Source organism: Schistocerca serialis, chromosome 12, assembly GCF_023864345.2.
Source record: "Schistocerca serialis cubense isolate TAMUIC-IGC-003099 chromosome 12, iqSchSeri2.2, whole genome shotgun sequence".
In the NCBI taxonomy this organism is placed as follows: domain Eukaryota; kingdom Metazoa; phylum Arthropoda; class Insecta; order Orthoptera; family Acrididae; genus Schistocerca; species Schistocerca serialis.
The window spans coordinates 14,842,639-14,862,173 of record NC_064649.1 but is presented as its reverse complement, the minus strand read 5'-3'; the positions used below and the strand labels follow the sequence as shown (position 1 = coordinate 14,862,173).

Genomic DNA, 19,535 nt, shown 5'->3' with positions numbered 1-19,535 from the left:
TGGTAGGTACTCAAACTCTATAGTTTTGAAAAGTTAGTTGCTTCAACTTCATATAAGAATGAAGTATTTGATTTCCAAAATGTATTAATTCTCTGTTTCCTCACAGCGAGGTCTTCTCACTGCAAGGCGGCAATGTTTATTTGCCGATCGGCAGCGTCATATCCACGAGAGGTGGCAACTGGACAAGTTTGCATTCTATTGGTAGGTACTCAGGCTCTATACTTTTTAAAAGTTAGTTGCTTCAACTTCATATAAGAATGAAGTATTTGATTTCCAAAATGTATTAATTCTTTGTTTCCTCACAGCGAGGTCTTCTCACTGCAAGGCGGCAATGTTTATTTGCCCATCGGCAGCGTCGTATCCACGAGAGGGGGCAACTGGACAAGTTTTCATTCGATTGGTAGGTACTCAGGCTCTATAGTTTTTAAAAGTTAGTTGCTTCAACTTCATATAAGAATGAAGTATTTGATTTCCAATATTTATTAATTCTTTGTTTCCTCACAGCGAGGTCTTCTCACTGCAAGGCGGCAATGTTTATTTGCCCATCGGCAGCGTCATATCCACGAGAGGGGACAACTGGACAAGTTTTCATTCGATTGGTAGGTACTCAGACTCTATAGTTTTTAAAAGTTAGTTGCTTCAACTTCATATAAGAATGAAGTATTTGATTTCCAAAATATATTAATTCTTTGTTTCCTCACAGCGAGGTCTTCTCACTGCAAGGCGGCAATGTTTATTTGCCCATCAGCAGCGTCATATCCACGAGAGGGGACAGCTGGACAAGTTTTCATTCTATTGGTAGGTACTCAGACTCTATAGTTTTTAAAAGTTAGTTGCTTCAACTTCATATAAGAATGAAGTTTTTGATTTCCAAAATGTATTAGTTCTTTGTTTCCTCACAGCGAGGTCTTCTCACTGCAAGGCGGCAATGTTTATTTGCCAATTGGCAGCGTCGTATCCACGAGAGGGGGCAACTGGACAAGTTTTCATTCGATTGGTAGGTACTCAGGCTCTATAGTTTTTAAAAGTTAGTTGCTTCAACTTCATATAAGAATGAAGTATTTGATTTCCAAAATTTATTAATTTTTTGTTTCCTCACAGCGAGGTCTTCTCACTGCAAGGCGGCAATGTTTATTTGCCCATCGGCAGCGTCATATCCACGAGAGGGGGGCAACTGGACAAGTTTTCATTCTATCGGTAGGTACACAGGCTATATAGTTTATAAAAGTTAGTTGCTTCAACTTCATAGAAGAATGAAGAATTCGATTTCCAAAATGTATTAATTTTTTGTTTCCTCACAGTGAAATCTTCTCTCTGCAAGGCGGCAATGTTTATTCGCGATCGGCAGCGTCATATCCACGAGAGGGGGCAACTGGACAAGTTTTCATTCTATAGTTGGTACACAGGCTATACAGTTTTTAAAACTTAGTTGCTTCAACTTCAGATAAGAATGAAGTATTTGATTTTCAAAATGTATTAATTCCTTGTTTCCTCATAGCATGGTCTTCTCGCTGCAAGGCGGCAATGTTTATTTGCCGATCGGCAGCCTCATATCCACGAGAGGGGACAACTGGACAAGTTTTCATTCTAATGGTAGGTACTCAGGCTCTATAGTTTTTAAAAGTTAGTTGCTTCAACTTCATATAAGAATGAAGTATTTGATTTCCAAAATGTATTAAATATTTGTTTCCTCGCAGCGAGGTCTTCTCACTGCAAGGCGGCTATGTTTATTTGCCAATTGGCAGCGTCATATCCACGAGAGGGGGCAACTGGACAAGTTTTCATTCGATTGGTAGGTACTCAGGCTCTATAGAATTTAAAAGTTAGTTGCTTCAACTTCGTATAAGAATGAAGTATTTGATTTCCAAAATGTATTAATTCTTTGTTTCCTCACAGCGAGGTCTTCTCTCTGCAAGGCGGCAATGTTTATTTGCCCATCGGCAGCGTCATATAGACGAGAGGGGGCAACTGGACAAGTTTTCATTCTATTGGTAGGTACTCAGGCTCTATAGTTTTTAAAAGTTAGTTGCTTCAAGTTCATATAAGAATGAAGTAATTGATTTCCAAAATGTATTAATTCTTTGTTTTTTCACAGCGAGGTCTTCTTGCTGCAAGGCGGCAATGTTTATTTGCCCATCAGCAGCGTCATATCCACGAGAGGGGGCAACTGGACAAGTTTTCATTCTATTGGTAGGTACACAGGCTCTATAGTTTTTAAAAGTTAGTTGCTCCACCTTCATATAAGAATGAAGTATTTGATTTCCAAAATGTATTAATTCTTTGTTTTTTCACAGCGAAGTCTCCTTGCTGCAAGGCGGCAATGTTTATTTGCCCATCGGCAGCGTCATATCCACGAGAGGGGGCAACTGGACAGGTTTTCATTCTATTGGTAGGTACTCAGGCTCTATAGTTTTTAAAAGTTAGTTGCTTCAACTTCATATAAGAATGAAGTATTTGATTTCCAAAATGTATTAATTCTTTGTTTTTTCACAGCGAGGTCTTCTTGCTGCAAGGCGGCAATGTTTATTTGCCCATCAGCAGCGTCATATCCACGAGAGGGGGCAACTGGACAGGTTTTAATTCTATTGGTAGGTACTCAGGCTCTATAGTTTTTAAAAGTTAGTTGCTTCAAGTTCATATAAGAATGAAGTAATTGATTTCCAAAATGTATTAATTCTTTGTTTTTTCACAGCGAGGTCTTCTTGCTGCAAGGCGGCAATGTTTATTTGCCCATCAGCAGCGTCATATCCACGAGAGGGGGCTACTGGACAAGTTTTCATTCTATTGGTAGGTACACAGGCTCTATAGTTTTTAAAAGTTAGTTGCTCCACCTTCATATAAGAATGAAGTATTTGATTTCCAAAATGTATTAATTCTTTGTTTTTTCACAGCGAGGCCTTCTTGCTGCAAGGCGGCAATGTTTATTTGCCCATCGGCAGCGTCATATCCACGAGAGGGGCAACTGGACAGGTTTTCATTCTATTGGTAGGTACTCAGGCTCTATAGTTTTTAAAAGTTAGTTGCTTCAACTTCATATAAGAATGAAGTATTTGATTTCCAAAATGTATTAATTCTTTGTTTTTTCACAGCGAGGTCTTCTCCCTGCAAGGCGGCAAAGTTTGTAAGCCCATCAGCAGCGTCATATCCACGAGAGGGGGCAACTGGACAAGTTTTCATTCCATTGGTAGGTACACAGGCTCTATAGTTTTTAAAAGTTAGTTGCTCCACCTTCATATAAGAATGAAGTAATTGATTTCCAAAATGTATTAATTCTTTGTTTTTTCACAGCGAGGTCTTCTTGCTGCAAGGCGGCAATGTTTATTTGCCCATCAGCAGCGTCATATCCACGAGAGGGGGCAACTGGACAAGTTTTCATTTTATTGGTAGGTGCTCAGGCTCTATAATTTTTAAAAGTTAGTTGCTTCAACTGCATATAAGAATGAAGAATTTGATTTCCAAAATGTATTAATTCTTTGTTTCCTCACAGCGTGGTCTTCTTGCTGGAGGGCGGCAATGTTTATTTGCCCATCGGCAGCGTCATATCGACGAGAGGGGGCAACTGGATAAGTTTTCATTATATTGGTAGGTACTCAGGCTCTATAGTTTTTAAAGAATTAGTTGCTTCAACTTCATATAAGAATGAAGTATCTGATTTCCAAAATGTATTAATTCTTTGTTTCCCCACAGCGAGGTCTTCTTGCTGCAAGGTGGCAATGTTTATTTGCCGATCGGCAGCGTCACATCCACGAGAGAGGGCAACTGGACAAGTTTTCATTCTATTAGTAGGTACTCAGGCTTTATAGTTTTTAAGAGTTAGTTGCTTCAACTTCCTATATGAAATGACGTATTTGATTTCCAAAATGTATTAATTCTTTGTTTCCTCACTGTGAGATCTTCTCACTGCACGGCAGCAATGTTTATTTGCCCATCGGCAGCGTCATACCCACGAGAGGGGGCAACTGGACAAGTTTTCATTGTATTGGTAGGTACTCAGGCTCTATAGTTTTTAAAAATTAGTTGCTTCAACTTCATGTAAGAATGAAGTATTTGATTTCCAAAATGTATTAAATCTTTGTTTCCTCACAGTGCGATCTTCTCGCTGCAAGACGTCAATTTTATTTGCCCATCGGCAGTGTCATATCCACGAGCGGGGGCAACTGGACAAGTTTTCATTCTATTGGTAGGTACTCAGGCTTTATAGTTTTTAAATGTTGGTTGCTTCAACTTCATATAAGAATGAAGTATTTGATTTCCAAAATATATTAAATCATTGTTCCCTCACAGTGAGTTCTTCTTGCTGCAAGGCGGCAATGTTTATTTGCCCATCGGCAGTGTGATATCGACAAGAGGGAACAACTGGACAAGTTTCCATTCTATTGGTAGGTACTCAGGCTTTATAGATTTTAAAAGTTAGTTGCTTCAACCTCATATAAGAATGAAGTATTTGATTTCCAAAATGTATTAAATCTGTGTTTCCTCACAGTGAGATCTTCTCTCTGCAAAGCGGCAACGTTTATTTGCCCGTCGGCAGCGTCATATCAACGAGAGGGGGCAACTGGACAAGTTTACATTATATTGGTAGGTACTCAGGCTCTATACTTTTTAAAAGTTAGTTGCTTCAACTTCATATAAGAATGAAGTATATGATTTCCAAAATGTATTAATTCTTTGTTTTTTCACAGCGCGGTCTTTTTGCTGGAGGGCGGCAATGTTTATTTGCCCATCGGCAGCGTCATATCCACGAGAGGGGGCAACTGGACAAGTTTTCATTCTATTGGTAGGTACTCAAGCTCTATAGTTTTTAAAAGTTAGTTGCTTCAACTTCATATAAGAATGAAGTATTTGATTTCCAAAATGTATTAAATCTTTGTTTCCTCACAGTGCGATCTTCTCGCTGCAAGACGGCAATTTTATTTGCCCATCGGCAGTGTCATATCCACGAGGGGGGGCAACTGGACAAGTTTTCATTCTATTGGTAGGTACTCAGGCTTTATAGTTTTTAAATGTTAGTTGCTTCAACTTCATATAAGAATGAAGTATTTGATTTCCAAAATGTATTAAATCATTGTTCCCTCACAGTGAGTTCTTCTCGCTGCAAGGCGGCAATGTTTATTTGCCCATCGGCAGTGTGATATCGACAAGAGGGAACAACTGGACAAGTTTCCATTCTATTGGTAGGTACTCAGGCTTTATAGATTTTAAAAGTTAGTTGCTTCAACCTCATATAAGAATGAAGTATTTGATTTCCAAAATGTATTAAATCTGTGTTTCCTCACAGTGAGATCTTCTCTCTGCAAAACGGCAACGTTTATTTGCCCGTCGGCAGCGTCATATCAACGAGAGGGGGCAACTGGACTAGTTTACATTATATTGGTAGGTACTCAGGCTCTATACTTTTTAAAAGTTAGTTGCTTCAACTTCATATAAGAATGAAGTATTTGATTTCCAAAATGTATTAATTCTTTGTTTTTTCACAGCGCGGTCTTTTTGCTGGTGGGCGGCAATGTTTATTTGCCCATCGGCAGCGTCATATCCACGAGAGGGGGCAACTGGACAAGTTTTCATTCTATTGGTAGGTACTGAGGCTCTATAGTTTTTAAAAGTTAGTTGCTTCTATTTCATATAAGAATGAAGTGTTTGATTTCCAAAATGTATTAATTCTTTGTTCATCACACTGAAATCTCGCTGCAAGGCGGTAATGTTTATTTGCCCATCGGCAGCGTCTTATCCAGGAGAGGGGGCAACTGGACAAGTTTCCATTCCATTGGTAGGTATTCAGGCTTTATAGTTTTTAAAACTTAGTTGCTTCAACTTCATATAAGAATGACGTATTTGATTTCCAAAATGTATTAATTCTTTGTTTCCTCACAGCATGGTCTTCTTGCTGCAAGGCAGCAATTTATACTTGCCCATCGGCAGCGTCATATCCACGCGAGGGGACAACTGTACATGTTTTCATTTTATTGGTAGGTACTCAGGGTCTATAGTTTTTGAAAGTTAGTTGCTTCAACTTCATATAAGCATGAAGTATTTTTTTTCGAAAATGTATTAAATCTTTGTTTGCTCACAGCGAGGTCTTCTTGCTGCAATGCGGCAATGTTTATTTGCCCATCGGCAGCGTCATATCGACGAGAGGGGACAACTGGACAAGTTTTCATTCTATTGGTAGGTACTCAGGCTGTATAGTTTTTAAAAATTAGTTACTTCAACTTCATATAAGCATGAAGTATTTGATCTCCAAAATGTATTATTTCTTTGTTTCCACACAGTGAAATTTTCTCGCTGCAAGGCGGCAATGTTTATTTGCTCTACGGCAGCGTCATATCCACGAGAGGGACAACTGGACAAGTTTTCATTCTATTGGTAGGTGCTCAGGCTCTATAGTTTTTAAAAGTTAGTTGCTTCAACTTCATATAAGAATGAAGTATTTGATCTCCAAAATGTATTAAATCTTTGTTTCCTCATAGTGAGATCTTCTCGCTGCAAGGCGGCAATTTTATTTGCCCATCGGCAGCGTCATATCCACGAGAGGGGACAACTGGACAAATTTTCATTTTATTGGTAGGTACTCCGGCTCTATAATTTTTAAAAGTTAGTTGCTTCAACTTCATATAAGAATGAAGAATTTGATATCCAAAATGTATTAATTCTTTGTTTCCTCACAGCATGGTCTTCTTGCTGCAAGATGGCTATGTTTATTTGCCCATCGGCAGTGTCGTATCGATGAGAGTGGACAACTGGAAAAGTTTTCATTCTATTGGTAGGTACTCAGGTTTTATAGTTTTTAAAAGTTAGCTGCTTCAACTTCATATAAGAATGAAGTATTTGATTTTCAAAATGTATTAAATCTTTGTTTGCTCACAGTGAGATCTTCTAGCTGCAAGGCGGCAATGTTTATTTGCCCATCGGCAGCGTCATATCCACGAGAGGGGGCAACTGGACAAGTTTTCATTCTATTGGTAGGTACTCAGGCTTTATAGTTTTTAAAAGTTAGTTGCTTCAACTTCATATAAGAATGAAGTATTTGATTTTCAAAATGTATTAAATATTTGTTTCCTCACGGTGCGGTCTTCTCGCTGCATGGCGGCAATTCTATTTGCCCATCGGCAGCGTCATATCCACGAGAGGGGGCAACTGGACAAGTTTTCATTCTATTGGTAGGTACTCAGGCTTTATAGTTTTTAAAAGTTAGTTGCTTCAACTTCATATAAGAATGAAGTATTTGATTTCCAAAATGTATTAAATCATTGTTTCCTCACAGTGAGATCTTCTCGCTGCAAGGCGGCAATGTTTATTTGCCCATCGGCAGCGTCATATCGACAAGAGCGAACAACTGGACAAGTTTCCATTCTATTGGTAGGTACTCAGGCTTTATAGATTTTAAAAGTTAGTTGCTTCAACTTCATATAAGAATGAAGTATTTGATTTCCAAAATGTATTAAATCTTTGTTTCCTCACAGTGAGATCTTCTCTCTGCAAAGCGGCAGCGATTATTTGCCCGTCGGCAGCGTCATATCAACGAGAGGGGGCAACTGGACAAGTTTTCATTCTATTGGGAGGTACTCAGGTTTTATAGTTTTTAAAAGTTAGTTGCTTCAACTTCATATGAGAATGAAGTATTTGATTTCCAAAATGTATTAAATCTTTGTTTCCTCACAGTGAGATCTTCTCGCTGCAAGGTGGCAATGTTTATTTGCCCATCGGCAGCTGCATATCGACGAGACGGGGCAACTGGACAAGTTTTCATTCTATTGGTAGGTACTCAGGCTTTATAGTTTTTAGAAGTTAGTGGCTTCAACTTCATATAAGAATGAAGTATTTGATTTCCAAAATGTATTAAGTCATTGTTTCCTCACAGTGAGTTCTTCTCGCCGCAAGGCGGCAATGTTTATTTGCCCATCGGCAGCGTCATATCGACAAGAGGGAACAACTGGACAAGTTTTCATTCTATTGGTAGGTACTCAGGCTTTATAGTTTTTAAAAGTTCGTGGCTTCAACTTCATATAAGAATGAAGTATTTGATTACCAAAATGCATTAAATCATTGTTTCCTCACAGTGAGTTCTTCTCTCTGCAAGGCGACAATGTTTATTTGCCCATCGGCAGCGTCATATCGACGAGAGGGGACAACTGGACAAGTTTTCATTCTATTGGTAGGTACTCAGGCTTTATAGTTTTTAAAAGTTAGTTGCTCCAACTTCATATAGGAATGAAGTATTTGATTTCCAAAATGTATTAAATCTTTGTTTCCTCACAGCAGGGTCTTGCCGGTGCAAGGCGGCAATTTTATTTGCCCATCGGCAGCGTCATATCGACGAAAGCGGGCAACTGGACAAGTTTTCATTCTATTGGTATGTACTCAGCTTTTATAGTTTTGAAATGTTGGTTGCTTCAACTTCAAATAAGAATGAAGTATTTGATTTCAAAAATGTATTAAATCTTTGTTTGCTCACTGCGAGGTCTTCTTGCTGCAAGGCGGCAAAGTTTATTTTTCCATCGGCAGCGTCATATCGACGAGTGGGGGCAACTGGAGAAGTCATCTTTCTATTGGTATGTACTCAGGCTTTATTGTATTATGAAACCCTTCATTCAATTTCATTTTTTTTTACAAGTAAGTACTTCATGTCATGAGGGCCTTTATAATTTGTTTTCAAGACTTCATGTTACATCTGTGTTACATTCATTTGCTAGCCATTGCGTAGTATGAGGCACGCGCAACTAGGTTGCTGTCATAATGTCAGTATTTTCTCTCTCACATTCCCGCCCCAAGGAAAGCCAGGTGATTTTTTGTTAATATCTTACACGTGACAGACTAATCGGTCAACTTTTCGCCGGAGATGTACTGGCTAAAAAGTTCTTATGCTGTATTTCTGTCTCTTTCGTTTTCGCTCGTCAACGAATTGTATCGCATATAGTCAAACAGAGATCCTGTATTGACAATTCGGTCGATACTTCCTACGATGTATGTAAATAAGATGTGATTGATGGAATGTGAAAATTACAAAAATGCGGGACATTTTCGGTGTTTTGCGGGACTTATTTTTGTTAATTCTTCCAGTGCGAGATTAGATGTTCCATTGATGGACGGTCCTGCAGAATCTGGGCAGCTGGCTTACCTTTAGCCTTATTTCAACGCAACGTTTGTTCAACTGGCAGTGACAGTGGATGATGATTCTCGGAATGCCTGCCACGATAGCGCTTCATACAGCATAATTTGTTGGGCGAAACAGTGTGCGTGATAGGTCGGTAGGCAAATTGGTGCATATGTAGGTTCTTTAACAGCAGAAAAGTTGATGGCAGAAATAAAATCCAATATGCCAGTCTTTCAGTTCATATCGGGATCGTTTCAACCGCTCCTTTTTTCCAAGCGTCTATGTTGGCCATGCGTCAGCTCCCGTAGCCAATGGGAAGATAGTTTAGGTAGCCAATGAGAGACGAGGAACGAAGTTAATATTCGGAGCGCTGGAATTGAAATTATTCAACGTTCTAGTGAGGTTATTCGTAGTTGCTTTGAATTTGAGCTCATCATATTCGGCAGTATTTTTGATTACTCGTTTTGAATGGAACTTGCGGCGAAATATAGGTTTGTAATGTAGCCCAAGATTCTAATTATTGAATTGATTTCCTGGTTAGCTATAACTGTAGCTTAGACGCAACTATTTTAAGTTTCGTATTTACATAGGTTCAGTGCGTTCTCAGCTATTGGAATATATTAAGTTGATCAGTACTTAGTAGATGATATTTGTTAGTGAGAAAATACTCCGCATCGACGTTATATCCCAGAGCTATAGATAAGTTTGAGCATTTAGTTTTACGAAAATACTAATAATTTTGTGTAATTGCACGTACTAGTTTCGTATAACGCCAGTTTTCACAAAACTACTACTTGAATATCATCAAATTACTTCGTTTTATCTCGATTGTGCAGTTGGTGTGAACTAACCTATCCACCGTTTCTGTGACAATAAGCGATCTTAAAATCTAAATTAACAACTTTCATATTTTCTCGTAAAATAAGTTTCATTGTGGTGTGCATAATATTTAAGCTTAAAAACTACTCTTAAATTATATATAACTGATTTGCCGCAAAATAATTCTTATTTTCAAACAGTCTTGCACGGAAATCGCGCTTACGTGTTCTCTTTCATGATCATATTTTGATTTATTGATCCGTTTTCATCTGCAGCTGCACAATTTGCAAGAGATATTTGGATTTTTTTTGTTAATATTAACAATTTTACATATAATATACCTTTGTACATAATAACACACATTATTATATCAATTAATGATGAATACTTAAATAAATGTTCTTACGCCATATACAGAGAGATAAAATACAAATGTTCATCTGAATGAGACTACATTGGGTAAACACACCAAAATTTAGTTTTGTGGGTATTCATATACTGTGTAAAAGGATGATCAACCAAGTACGACCTCAGTTTTGATATGAAGTGACCAATGTTTTGTATGTTTTAATGGTATCTCGTAAGGCATTGTATAGTTTGATACTAGGATGGATAAGGCTGTTTCGAAATAACTTTGTGTTGGCGCTTTGAACATGTACATCCAATTTTTGTCTTTTGCTTTAAATACATTATATTTTCAAGCGTATATATGCAAGGAAGTGGCAGGATCATCCTTTTTTGAAACAATGGTCTACAAGATGCGATTTTTTTTTTTTTTTTTTTTTTTTTTTTTTTTTTTTTTTTTTTTTTTTTTTGGCATCTCCAGAATTTCCCCAGAACACAAACCCATACCGGAGGTGAGAGTGTACAACTGCATAATATTAACACTGAAGGGTGTTGTAGCTGGTATAATTTTTTAATGTACGCAGCACAAAACAAGATGTACTTAATTTTTTGTTCATCTGCTCAATATGTGCTTTCCATTTCAAGTTGTCTTGTAGGTGAAGTCCAAGAAATTTGGTACAGGCTGTTTTGGCAATTGTCTGTCCGTATAGCTCTAGACTGGGTGATATCAGATTTTTTGTTTGTGCTGTGTGTATATCCATAGCTACAGTTTTTCAGTGTTTATTATTAAGTCATTGTCATCGAAGTAACGTGTTAGCCTGTCAGTGGTTTCTTTTATGTTTTTTTAAATGAGTTTCTTCTGAGTTACGTGTAATTAGAACACTCGTATCACTAGCAAATTGAAATGTTTTACTGCTGTCACTGCTTATGTTTAGGTCATTTACATAGAGTAAGAACAGAACAGGACCCATTACTGATCCTTGTGGTACTCCATATTTAACAGTCAGTAGCTTGGAGTTATATTTCCTAATGACATTGTCCCTTTCTTGATCTATTTCCACATATTGTTCCCTGTTTTTTAAGATAAGAGCTGAGCCAGTTGTTAGCTGTTCCCCTAATGCCAAGATTTTCTAGCTTGTTTAGCAATTTGTCATGATTTATGGTGTCAAATGCCTTTGACAAATCTAAAAAATATGCCCATGGTAAGTTTTTTGTTGTCTAATGCTATCAGTGCCTCTAATAGAAAGGAGTGATCTGGAGATTCAGTTGAGCGGCTTGCTCTAAATCCATGTTGAAATTCTGACAGAATGCCATTTACCTCTAAGAAGTCTGTTAGCCTCTTATTGAAAAGTCTTTCTAATATTTTTGAGAAAACAGAAAGAAGTGCCAGTGGTCTGTAGTTGGAAACATCATCTTTGTTTCCTTTCCTGTGTAATGGCTTTACTTTTGCTATTTTCAAACATGAAGGAAAAGTTCCTGTAGCAAAAAATAGGCCGGTAGGTGGGTTAAGGGCTCAGTAATCAAGTCCCCACACTTCTTTATAATGAAATCAGTTATATCATCTACACCTGCAGAGTGTTTCATTTTGAGACTTTTTATTGTAACCTTATTTCTTCTACATTTGTTGGGTACAGAAACACTGATCTGCTTGATACTTTTTTCCCTGTTTCTGTATGCTGTTTTCTATTAGGAGTCTGTTGTAGTAGTTTCTCTGTTACATTTATAAAATAGTTATTAAACATATTAGCTACTTCCTGTGGCTTATTAATGTTTTCCAAGCCAGCCTTTAATACTATATTATTAACTCTACTTTTGTAAGATTTGGTTTCTTTTTTTACAACTTGCCAGATTGCTTTGGTTCTGTTTGAAGCATCTTCTATGTATTTGTCATTGTCTTGTTTCTTTGCCTCCTTTATTATTTTATTTAAGATAGATTTATATTTTTTAAAGTAACTATCAAACTCCTGAGTTGTGTAGTAGCTTCTTGCAATATCGTGAAGGTACCATTTTCTAGCTCAAGATTTCCTTATACCATTAGTAATCCACTTGTTAGTTGTAGTGGCTTGCGTTGTTTTGGCTTTCAATGGAAAAGCAAGATCAAAATAATATTTAAAAATATTCATGAATGTCTGAAACTTATCAGAAATATTTTCTGTACTATATACTATCTCCCATGATTCTTGTTGGAGATAATTCTGGAATGTTTGTACTGCAATATAACTGAAAGTTCTGCCCATGTGAGTAGTCTTCCTCATATAATTATAGGATGGATTGGTGTTTACACAAAAGCTTATAGCCTGTGCATGATGGTCTGCCAGTCCAGCTTTTATTACAACTGATTTATATTTTGTTTTGGAGCTTATTATTATTGGTCTTTGGTAGTGCTAGAATGATTCGTTTCACATGTAGGGGAGTGGATTGTAATCTCCACATTTTTGGCTGTCAATATGTTCATCAGCTCAGATTTTGAATTGCTCCGCTTATTAAAGTCTACATTTAGGTCTTCACATATAAGAACTGTTTTTCGATTTGTTACTAGTTTATTTAGTAAAGTATCAAGCTGAGTATTAAATTTTTTTAGGTGGGTATCTGGAGATCTATATAAACATATTACAATTAACTTGAATGCTGGAATTTCTATGCCTGATATTTCAAAACCTTTCTCAGTGCTTAAGGATTCAACATTGTCTAAGTTATTGAATTCAATATCTTTCTTCATGTATATGCAGTTCCCTCCATGTGTAAACTTATTTCTACAAGCTTGTGCTGGTAACACATAATCCGTTATTTTCACTGTCTTTAACTCATTTTCTTTCAGCCAGTGTTGAGTTAAACACAGTATATTAACGTATCTGAGTTGACTTGATAGCAAGATTTCAAGCTCTCTTACTTTATTCCTAAGTGACTGTATATTCTGATGAAGAAGAGTGACCTGGTGAGATTTTAGGTTTGTTCTGATTGTACTTGGTTGACCACTTACCTTTATTCCTGAATTTAAATTGTGTGAGAAATCTTCATTCTCATCTAGAATCACGAGTTGGTTTTTTCCATTGGTCATAAGAAAATGTCCTGATGGTGAAAAGTGGCAGTTCTCCATCTCTCTGGCCATTTTACTTGTGTGGTCGATGTTGAGGTGGTTTCTGTTTTTGCTGCAAGGACTGCTACTTTAGGTGGTGTTGATAGGTGCACTAGTTATCCTAATTTGGTCTTGAGGCTTTTTGGGAATAAAAAATCTTGTAGATGGCATGGTCGCCTTACATTTCTTCTCACTGGAATTGCTGAACTTCCTCCTGTTGCTGGGGTGGTAGTGGTTGATTGTTTGTGTTCACTGATACATGTAAAATTAGATGTCCTTAGTGATTCTTTTGAGACTGGATCTGCTGATGTCTTTAGTGGGTCTCCTGTAGGTACTGCTTCTGGTTTCCAGTGCCCAGTTCTTCTTGTTGTATCTTGAATATCTTCGGGTGTGGAACTTGGTTCTGCTGCTTTTTTTTTGGTTACATGCTTTTGCCGGTAGCACAGCTTGGTTTAATCGATGGTAGTTTTGTTTCGCTGTGTCTTCTTTGACTGATGAAGGTGTAGTACAGTTCTTTTTTGCGCCTGCTCATTTATCTTTCATAACTATCGAGTTGGATAAGTCCATTTCTGCTGCTGATTTTTCTTGTATTTTCACTGTCATATTTGCTGAAAGGTCTTCAAATTCTATGTATGTTGCAGCCGGTATTTGCAGATTGGCACTTATTGCTAGTTGTAAATGTCTACATAATTTCTCTTTGCCTTCCATTCACAAGTGAAGTCCAAGCTTTGTATAATAGCTTCTACTGAGGAATGTATTGACGTCCACTACCATTACATGCTCATAATTTTTTGCTGTCCTCATTGAGAATTTGTTTGCAGCATAGATTCTGTTGTTCAGTTTTGGTACATCGTATCTGTACGGAATTGTGCACAAGATAACTTTTGTGTGGATTGTCTTATGAAGAGAATCTATTAAGGCACATTTGAAATCCTGAAATTTCTTTAGGATGTCGTTTGTCTCACCTAAAATGATGACACTGTCGTTTTTCGTATATTCTTTCATCTTACCGTCTATGTTACAAACCGCGTCCTTTAACTGTGCGTTTGGTTTTATTACAGAAGAGATGTAGTGTTTTTGATTTTGAGAACTGTTCATAATTTTTGCACAGTGACAACGGTGACTGTCAGAAAGAATTAATATGTTCTGTCTCTTGTTATCACTGTGTATCATTTTGTGGGGCACTGGTCGATTGCTTTTTTTACAGTTTTCATTTGTATTAACGCTGTTGGTTTTGTCAGGGCACTTCATAACACAAACACTTGAGTCCTACGCTGTAGTATTTTTGCTTCTGGTCCATTCATGCTGCTTTTCTTTCTCACTATTTACAGTTTTTGTTGGTTTTGTTTTGATTGGTGCACTTGATTTCAGATAACCTAACAGTTAGGTATTTTCATTTTGAAGTTTCGTTAAATCATTCTTTAAAGTCTTAATTGCTGTTTGCATGCTTATGATACTCTCTTTTAAATGTTCAATATCTGTTACACATTTGTGACATGGAATATTTTCACTTTCAACTGTTGTATTTCCACGTGGTAGAACATTGCGCACATCACACTCGTGAGCCATTTTATTTGATTTCATATACGTACCAGTAGTTTACTACTTCTAGACCGAATTTCCGGACACTTGAGTTATAATATCATGCACAATGCATTTACGACTGCAGTATTCACTGATTTTTATGTATGTCGTACATTTTTCGTTCAATTTACGTTTATATTTGTAGAGCTAACACACTTGCAGTTTACACTTTCCGCCGCACACTAACTAAATACCATCAGTGTTATTATGAACAAATGTGCAAACTGTTGCAGGAGGATGGAGGCTCCAGTCTTCATACAGCCATCCTGACTTGAGTTTTCCATGGTTTCTCAAAATAAATTCAGGAAATTTAGGATGATTCCTACTATATGGTCACAGCCAACTACCTTTCCATCCTTGTCATACTATACCCGTAAGTATGCAAATGTCTGTGTATGTAAATTGCTTTATTTTTGTTTTTCATAGATTATAATGCCATTTTATGTCCAGTATTAATGTAAGAGTGTCACCTCTGGAAATGCAGTGATTGTCAGTTTTGTTACACAGTATTTGGTAAACAGCAGTTTATAGTGGAACTAGATGCTGATTTGGCAGCAGTGCTGGAAGAGTTGGCAGTTTTGGGAGCTGCAGTCGACTGTTGTAATATTAGGTTTGGTCCAGACGACTGGATTACAATCAAGCCTTCTAAATCAGTGCAAAGACCTAGGGGACACTGCAAGAATTGGAGAGAAGAGAAATTTGTGGCACAACGTCACTAGAAGAAGGGATAAGCTGCAGGGCATATTCTGAGGCATCAAGGGATCACCAATTTAGTATTGGAGGACAGCGTGGAGGGTAAAAATCTTAGAGGGAGACCAAGAGATGAATACACTAAGCAGATTCAGAATGGTGTAGGTTGCAGTAGGTACTGGGAGATGAATAAGCTTGCACAGGATAGAGTAGCACGGAGAGCTGCATCAAACCAGTCTCTGGACTGAAAACCACAACAACAACAATCTAGAAGAAGGTATTAGTGACCATAAAGTCGTTGTGGCTTCTATGTCAGTGGAAAAAACAGCATAGAGTTTTCTTGTTTGGGAAAGCAAATAAAAGTGTCATTAATGAATATCTTCATAGTCAGCCCCAAAAAAATTTAGTCGTATTTAAAATCTATGAATGCTACAAATAATTCAATACCTTCTCTTGCTGACAGTATGGGTAATGTAACTAATGATGATAAATAGAAGGCCAAAATTCTAAACTTAGCTTTCAAAAACTCGTTTACGATACAGGACTGCAGCACCATTCCCCCTTTCAATTACTGAACAAACGAAAGGATGGCTGACATAGTGTTTAGTGTATCTGGGATTGTAAAACAGTTGAGATCCTTAAGGCGCCAGAAAGGTATGTGGCCCAGACGGTATCCCCGTAAGATTTTATGTTGACTATGCTACAAATATAGCACCATTCTTATCCATCATCTATCAGAGATCATTGGAATGGCAGAAAGTTGCACAGGACTGGAAGAAGGCCCAGGTCAATAGCAATCTATGAAAATGGTAGAAAATCGGATGCACATAATTACCGGCCAATTTCACTGCCATAGATTTGTTGTAGAATCGTGGAACATATTTTGTGTTCAGGCATAATGACCTTTCTAGACTCTGAGAAGCTCATCTGCAGAAACCAGCACGGTTTTAGAAAACAGCGGTCATGCGAGACACAGCTGGCCCTCTTTGTGCATTATATACAACATGCTCTATATACCGGTTCCCAGGTTGATGCCATATTTCTCGATTTTTGAAAGGCGTTCGACTCAGTTCCGCATTGTCGCTTGCTACAAAAAGTGCACGCTTATGGTCTATCCAGTGACATATGTGGTTGGATAGTAAGTTTTCTAACAGACAGGCAGCAGTATGTCGTCCTGAACAGGGTAACTTCAACAGAAACAAGAGAAACTTCAGGTGTGCCTGAGGGCAGCGTAATAGATCCTCTGCTTTTTACGTTTTACATAAACGATCTGGTTGATGGTATTGACAGCGGCCTTAGACTGTTTGCTGTTGATGCTGTAGTCTACAGGAAAATAGTATCACACGAAAGTTGTGAACAAATCAATGAGGATTTGCAGAAAATAAATGCGTGGTGTAATGACTGGTAGTTACCTCTCAATATTACTAATTGTAACCTACTGCATATAAAAAGGTAAAAATTCCCATGAATGTATGAGTACAAAATAAATGATCAGTCTTTGGAAGCAGTAACATCAGTCAAGTATCTGGGTGTGACTATTCAAAATGATCTCAAATGGAGTGATCAGATTACACAAGTAACGGGTAAGGCGAACTCTAGATTGCGGTTTATTGGTAGAATCCTGAAGCGATGCAGTCCTTCAACAAATGAAAATAGCTTACAATACGTTAGTTCGTCCAGTCATAGAGTATTGTTTGTCTGTATGGCACCCTCACCAGTTGGGTCTGATTCAAGAAATTGAGAAGGTCCAAAGAAGAGCAGCAAGATTTGTGACTGGTACATTTAGCCATTGTGAGAGCGTTACAAATCTCATAGAAAGTTTGAAGTGGGACACACTTGCAGATAGACGACGCGCTAAACAGAAGGGGCTGCTCACTAAATTCCGAAACCCAATCTTCACCGAGGATGTAGAGCATATATTATTACCACCAACTTTCAAATCGCGTAATGATCATCATTCAAAGACAAGGGAAATAAGAGCTCGTACTGAGGCATTCAGACAGTCGTTTTTCTCTCGTGCGATCCACAAGTGGAACAGAGGGGGTCTCGTGCGATCCGCGAGTGGAACAGAGGGGGGAAATATGACTTTGGCGTGAATTGTGCCCTCCACCACATACTGCTTGGTGGCTAGTGGAGTATATATGTAGATGTCTTTGTTCTTGCTGCGTCATGAGGCAGAACATTGTTGTGAAGCAGAACGCCGCCTCTAGAGAGCTGTCCCAGCCAGCGATTTCGAATAGCACGCCTTTAGCCTTAATAATGTTTCACAGTGTCTCTCAGCATTTATTATCATTCATCTTGGCAAAGGTCTAACAGAAGAATGCCTTTCTGATTCCAAAATCCGTGGCTATGATTTTCCGTGTTGAAGGTTTTTGTTTGAATTTTTGTGGTTTCTTAAGGTTGTTTGAATAATGTCACTCACTGGATTGACATTTATTTTCTGCAGTGTAATGCACAATCCACATTTCATCACTGGTCAGAATGTGACTCATGAACTTTTCACCATTCTTGTGATAGTACTCAAAACGGACAAAGAATATGTCGTTAGCTTTGCTTCGTGTTAGTCTGTCAACATTTTGGGACCCATCTCACACACATTTTCTTGTAGTGGTCTGTCATGAACAATGTCATAAACTACTGCTCTTGAAACTTGTGAAAATTTTTGATGCAGCTCGTCAGTAGTTAAGTGCCTGTTTTGCCGATTTGCCTAATCAACTTTTTATGTCAAATCTTCATTCATTACAGTAGGCTGTCCAGATTGTTCTTCATCATGAACATTTGTCCTTCCTTCATTAAAGAGCTACACCATTTATGCACATTTACACCATCCATTACACCTGCACCATAAACTTCAATAAGCTTCCAGTGAATTTCAGCAGCACGAATTTGTTTTGCATTTAAAAACTGATATTGTTGGACTGGAGGGCTGCATTATTAAGTGTCGAAGCTGGAATGGAATCAGTCTTTTTAATTTCTGTAGATGTGTTTCTACAATCATAAAATCAAGCTCTCCCAGATGTTCAACACCTGTTACCCATTGTATGATGACGAGGAAGTGAACACTGTCTCGGCCCTGATGGTGCTCTGGATCTTGGGTGATTGGGTGACACAGTTAAGTTTAAGCCTGTAGTTGACGATAACAGTACAATGTATTAGTGGTTTTTGCAAATGTTTGACATTTCACAGTATATCACAATGCAAATGGTTATCGACACAATCAGTGAAAGATTACATAGAAGCAACACGAACAGTAAAATAAGTGAATCTAGAACTTCAAATCGGCACACGATTCTGGTGCACATGGTCTCACACAAAGGAAAATTCCAAAGTCGGCTTTATATATAAAAAAAAGTCCGTATTGCATGGATTTTTCACTTTGCTGATTCTGTGCACACTTCTGCACTCGTGTGCCGAAGAAGAACAGTGCAGTGTGAGTTTGTCTGGACCAAAATCACTAAAATGTACAGCACCAACAAAACACATCTTCTGCCTGTTGCAACTAACAATGCAGCATATTAATTGTGCTTTTAGCTTACAAGAGCATGCAATGTGTTTTCTTCATTTAAATTGAAATACATTGTTAGGCACAGCAATGGTTTGACATTAGTGCCCTCCTGGCCATTAAAATTGTGACACCACGAAGATAACGTGCTACAGACGCAAAATTTAACCGACAGGAAGAAGTTGCTTTAGAACAGTTGAAATGCACCTCATGGATTTGTGGCTCAGGTGACATCCAATGAGTAGTCCACATTGAAAGTCACTGAGTTCTCCTCTTTCTGCCTCGAATTGTGCTCAACATCGAATGGTAACATAGCTGATCATTGTAGTTATTCACTGGGCCAGTGAGACCTGGAGCTGCAGTCAGCATCAGTGCATGTGTCTGATATGGGTAGACACACCTCATCCCAGTCCCCTTTTGATACTGCT

General features: G+C 38.0%; 1 long non-coding RNA gene across 2 annotated transcripts in view; it reads left to right on the top strand.

Moving 5' to 3' along the window:
* The first annotated feature begins 9,445 nt into the window (after nucleotides 1–9,445).
* Nucleotides 9,446–19,535, top strand: part of LOC126428122 (uncharacterized) — a 31,172-nt gene continuing 21,082 nt past the window's right edge. For both annotated transcript variants that reach the window (XR_007576778.1, XR_007576779.1), the window contains exons 1-2: nucleotides 9,446–9,582; nucleotides 15,149–15,288. This is a non-coding gene — a long non-coding RNA (uncharacterized LOC126428122). The remainder of the gene's footprint in view (nucleotides 9,583–15,148; nucleotides 15,289–19,535) is intronic.